Genomic DNA, 5838 nt, shown 5'->3' on the forward strand with positions numbered 1-5838 from the left:
AGAGAATTTATTTAATTCAATTGACATCAATTAGTTCATTAGAATAACTAATCTTTATAATTAAGACCCCAAATTATTTAATTGAATTATTAGTTCCATTAATAAGTTAAAAATGCAATCTAATTAATCAATTGACCAATTAATTACATTAGGAAGTTTATTAATCAACTATAATCAATTTCCTTAACTAACTTGATTAACTTGTTATTTAATAAATAACCAATTAGTCCTTTAAGTTAATTAATTAACAATTAATTAACATGTTCTTATATCATTAAATACATAACATTTATTTATTACTTATGCTTCATCCCGGCAGTTGTGTGTGCACGATCCTAGGGCCCGTCCTTAGTCAGCCGTGGGCCCAAAGCCCACTGACGGTAAGTGGGTTCTAGCAAACCCTTACAACCTCGAACTGATACGAATTATTTCAGTAGCCTCAAGAAGACATGAAACCTAATAGATGTTCTCTCAGCGTCTCTTACCAATTGCATATCGATATTATAAACCAGAGATATGGTGGCTGTCATTCTCTGTATGGTTTATTATATTTCTTGATCATAAGTGAACTAATGAATCAGATAAGTAAACTGCTTATCCGGATATGGCTATACACTTACTCAGTACTACTTATCAAGTGGCCAGTGATATCGGCTCAATATTAGGTGAGTGGTAATTCCTTCACTCCACTTATCAGTAATAACGTGTTCACTAATTCACCCAACATAACCGTATTTGGTATCCTGTTACAGACCTGTTAGGCGTATATCAAAGTGAACCAGATTCCATGTCATGTACTATAATGAAATCAGGTCTGGAGATAATAGAGTTCTACATATAGAAAGATCAATGACACGTCCACCATGAATATTTCTAGAGCGGATCGATCTAGTCCCGTATTAACTTCATCAATACGTACCTACATTCATATCTTACTATACAAGCATTGTATTCATATGTTCAATACTACTGCACAGATACTGAATGTGTTTTTGGTTTTATTCATTCCCATGAATAGAATAGACATCAAATAGATTTATGATTAACAATCAATGTATACTCCATTCAAGTTTATAGCACAAGATATAAATAGAATGAATCAATGTCTTTATTCATATAACACTTATCAATGTATTCCAACAATATACATAATGTTCAAACAAAGTATAAAACCAATGCCTAAGAACTAGGGCACACCAACACAATACACTTGATAAGATGTTTATTCTTGAAGCAATATGGATTGTGTTAGATATGAACTCAAAATGAAGGTAAATAAAAATGATTTTGATGATCAAAATCTTAAAATGTATATTAATTATGTGATATTGATATATTATGGTTTGTACAAAAAAATTAGTATTTCAAGAGTTTTTATTAGTCATCTTTATGTAAGAAATTTCTATGATGAACTAATATATCAAGTTGATATTTTTGAAGGAGAACAAAAGACATTCCTACATTAGTAAATTAGTGGTTTAGTAATTAAGTTCTTACAACAGTTTGATGTGTACAATAAATGATAATAAGTTAAATTGTAACATCTTTTTTTTTTTGAAACAAACTGAAAGCCCTTCATTAAACCGAACAGGATTGAAGGTCTTGTTCAAAAACTGATGTTAGCCAAACCGACTTTACATTTGAAAATAAAAAATTAGCATTGGAACATGATTGCTTAGCGATTAAGTGAGCAGTCCCATTCGTTAATCTAGGAACATAAGACACCGAGAAATCTCGGTTGTTTGAGAGCAAGACTTTACAGTCTTGAATGACTGTACCAAACTCAGTTAAGTCACTTGATTGAGCCATTATAGCATTTATCACAGCTTTTGCGTCCGATTCAAATTCCACCTTTTCCCACGAGTTTGTGTTTGCCCAAACCAAACTGTCCTGTATTGCGAGTGCTTCAATTAGTTGCAGGGTGAACTTTCATGTCCGCATTCTGCTGCTACAAAACAAGAAGCTTCTTGTTTCGCTTCGCATCACGGCCCCTGTACCCCCCACACCTGGATCCCGGAATAGTGCACCATTCACATTGCACTTGGTGAAGCCAACCCGTGGTCTTTTCCATTTCTGTTCTGCTCGTAGTTGCACAACTTCCACAACGGTTTTGCTCCTCCTCGCGGTAACATGTTCAGTTATTGGATTCGAAGGGAGCTCGGTTTGCTGAGTCTCTGAGAGAAGCATGTCTGCAGTTCGTGGAAGGCCCTCGGCTTCTCGTCGTACAGTTCCTGTGCAATGGCGGTGCTTATTCTGCTGATACGCAGGTAAACCACCTGTTGCCAATTGCGGTTGCCTTGCTGTAACTCTACCTGTTGCTGCGGCAAGGGCGGGATCCTCACTGCTTCTGTCCCGCGACTCGGATCCGATGCTGCTGATCTGTCGTATACCTGGAAGCCAGCCAGAGCTGCTAATTTCATTTCTGACCGCTAGCCTTATAGAATTCCTCGCCTCATCCTCCTCCTCAATATGAACGATCCTGCGTTGTTGTGTCTGGCCCTGCACCTCACTAATGCTGGCCACTTTCTATTCATGTAATTGTAACATCTTCATATATTAACTTCTATCTTCAATTTTTAAAATTTCTTAATTGTAATTTTTATTTATTTCAAATGAAAATTATTTAATTGGGTCATCATATCTTTTTTATTTATTGTTTCTTGATATAAATTTTTAAGTAGATTGATATTGATATATGTCATGTCGAGTCTCATATTACTTTTATAATCAAATTATAATCATTCGTTTTAATTTTTTATTCATGGATTTGATACTTCTCCCAGTAAAAATCATAATTGTTGTTTATTTGATATTGGTTTTTACAGGATTGCTCCTGCATTCGCTGCATTCTTGCTTAGTTGATATACCATTAATTCAAACATATTGACATTATGAAAAATCTATTCATGGTAGTATTCATTTATATGAATATATGCATTACAAAAAATTTAAATTTAAAATATGAGTATTTTATTGTTGTTTTATTGTTATAAATATATTTATTTTATTACATATTTATTTTCTGACGTGTATTTTTTATTTTTTATATATTATATTGAAAATAGTGACAAAAAATAATAATATTTTTTTATAATAATCTAGACATTATTATTAAAATAATAATAATAATATATTAATAAATAATCAAAAAATTTGTAGTGATTAGGGTCTATGTGAACACTATGACTAATTTTATTTAAAATAACAACAAAATGCTTTTATTTTAGGGAAAATTACACAAAAATTCATCTTTGAAAAACTATTTACAACTATGTCAAATCATAATTTTAGATTATGTCAAACTAGTAAAATCAGTACTTTTAATATACTTTAAAGATTAGAATTTATAAATTAAAAGTATAGAATTTTTAAATTATAGTTTAAAATCATAATATATAGAAAATAATGATATATTAAGAATTAAGTTTGGTGATATGACTTAGTTGTAATTTTATACTTAATTATGATATTCACGTATTTGACCTATTCATGTATTTGACCTTTTATTTTAAAACAAAAAGGGCCCAACCGGGTTTGAACCGGTTACCTCTTGATCTGCAGTTAAATGCTCTACCACTGAGCTATGGACCCATTTGTTTAAATATGTTTATTTTAAAACATTTATTTTGAACATTATATACATTATATACATTTATATGAAATAAATATTTTTAAAGCATAATCTATATCTCAAATTAATTTTGCAAATATGAAAAATAAATAAACAATTAAAAAGTGAGATTTTTTACCCCCTCAATGTGTTGCTCTTGAAGTGTGCCTTCATTATTTGGTATAAATTCCGTATGAGGAGTCCACAAAAATGTTCTAAATCTTCGATGAAATTTTGCAGATCTCCAACGTCTAGCGCCTCAGATTGAAATAAATACTTTCTATTTTTTTTTTTTGTAGGAATTTGCTTTCTTTAGAACCTTCTCTTTCTCAAGAACTTTCTTTTTTTCTCTTTGTTTTTTTTCTTGCTCTCCCTTCTTTTTGTTTTTCTGTCTCTCTCTAAAATTCTCTAACTAAAAACTTGTTTACAATAATTAGAGGATCCCTAGGTTACCCATTCAATTGTCTTTGCTATTATGCCTTCCCATTCCATCCTTATTGTTGTTACACTTTTTTTCTTCAATTTACATATGAGGTAATTGTACTTTTAATTATTGGTTGCATAATAAACGCTTATCCTTTCAATTATCAGTTGCATAATAAATGATTATCCTTTCAATTATCAGTTTCAATTATGTTATTACGATGTTCGGAATGACCTAAATGAAATTTGGATTTACAAGAAGTATAATGTTTTATTGTTGTTTTGTGTTTTTTTTTACATTTTATGGTTTTCTTTGTTTTTTATAGTCGTTTTCATTCCTTCGTGGATCTTATATTATTTATGCAAAATTTTATTCTTTACTTTTTGCTTGTTGTACTTTTTTTTTCATTAAGTAATAAGATACAAGCATTTTTCTAAAAAAATAAAAAAAGCGAAAAATAAATAAAATGCTATTAGGCGTTTCTAAATTTCCAGGAATTCTGTTTTATGTATTTTCACTTTTGATATGCATTTGTTTATTGGGTTTTTTTCTGTTCTATTTCTTAATAATACTATTTTCAAGCTATGGTTACTTTGTCAAAAACAAAGTAATTATTACTTTTTTTTTTCTTAATGAGATAGAAAATTAATCAAATAGTAGAAAAAAAATTTGATTAAACAAAGTAACTATAGTGTCCACTCCACTTTTAAAATGCTATTTAGGAGTTAATTATTGTTGTTGGTAGAGGAGTTTACTATTTTTTTTTTTGAAATAATAGCTGACTTTATTGATTAAAATCAGTTAAAAGAAACGAATACAAAAATGAAGGAGCACAAGACCACTCCCCACGATCAGACGTAGAATTGGCTACTCTTGCTAAACAATGAGCTGCACAATTCGCTGAGCGTTTTACAAAAGAGACAGAAGAATTACCTAGCTCTTTTAACAACAAAATACACTCTACAATAATATCTGAGAAATAAGAAAAAGATTCACACGACCTATTAATCGCTTGAACCACAGGTAAACAGTCCGAGCGGACATCAACGTTCCTGTACCCATTTGCCTTAAGCCAAGAAAGCGCTTCTTTTATAGCCATAGCTTCAGCAGTACCAGGTTCCAAAAATCCTTGATAAGCAGCAAAACAAGCATACGAACATTTACCATTATAATTGCGAATTAAAAAGCCATATGAACAATAACATTTTTCGTGAAAAAGCCCAGCATCAACATTACACACCAATATACCTGGTGGCGGCGTAACCAACAGCCTGAAGCAGCAATAGCCGCCTCACTTGAACCAGCAGCCACCGTCATACCAGGATCAGCAAGCAACGATCTAGCCTTCTCCGACTCCGCACAATCTCGAAGAGCCAACCTAACAACATCCTGGGCCGAGTCACATTTCTGATTCCACACCATATTATTCCTATTTTTCCACAACCAACAGAGAAGGAAAAAGATTCTACCATCAAGTCTATGACTCATGGTAACAAACAAGTGATTTAACCATTCCCTGATATCAGAAACACAGGCCATTACACTATTGTTAAAGAAAATCATCCAAGCTTGCTGAGCAAAAGAGCAGCCAAGAAAAACATGGTTTTCATCTTCATAATAAGTCGAGCAAATCGGACAAATGGGAGAGAGATTGCTGTGCCGAATCAGAAGGTTGTATAAAACTGGAATACTATCCGTGAATAATCTCCAAAGAAAATTCTTAATTTTAGGAGGAGTACATACCTTCCAGATAAGTAGAGGAGTTTATTATGAGGTAACACGAATTGTCAAATAGTGTTTATTA

The 5838-nt window shown here is 31.8% G+C and overlaps 1 non-coding gene across 1 annotated transcript; it reads right to left on the reverse strand.

Annotated features, from left to right (window-relative positions):
- Nucleotides 1–3519: 3519 nt before the first annotated feature.
- Nucleotides 3520–3591, reverse strand: TRNAC-GCA (transfer RNA cysteine (anticodon GCA)). The gene has a single exon. It is a non-coding gene; the product is annotated as a tRNA-Cys (tRNA).
- Nucleotides 3592–5838: the final 2247 nt, after the last annotated feature.

This window comes from Euphorbia lathyris, chromosome 1 (genome assembly GCF_963576675.1).
Source record: "Euphorbia lathyris chromosome 1, ddEupLath1.1, whole genome shotgun sequence".
Lineage (NCBI taxonomy): Eukaryota > Viridiplantae > Streptophyta > Magnoliopsida > Malpighiales > Euphorbiaceae > Euphorbia > Euphorbia lathyris.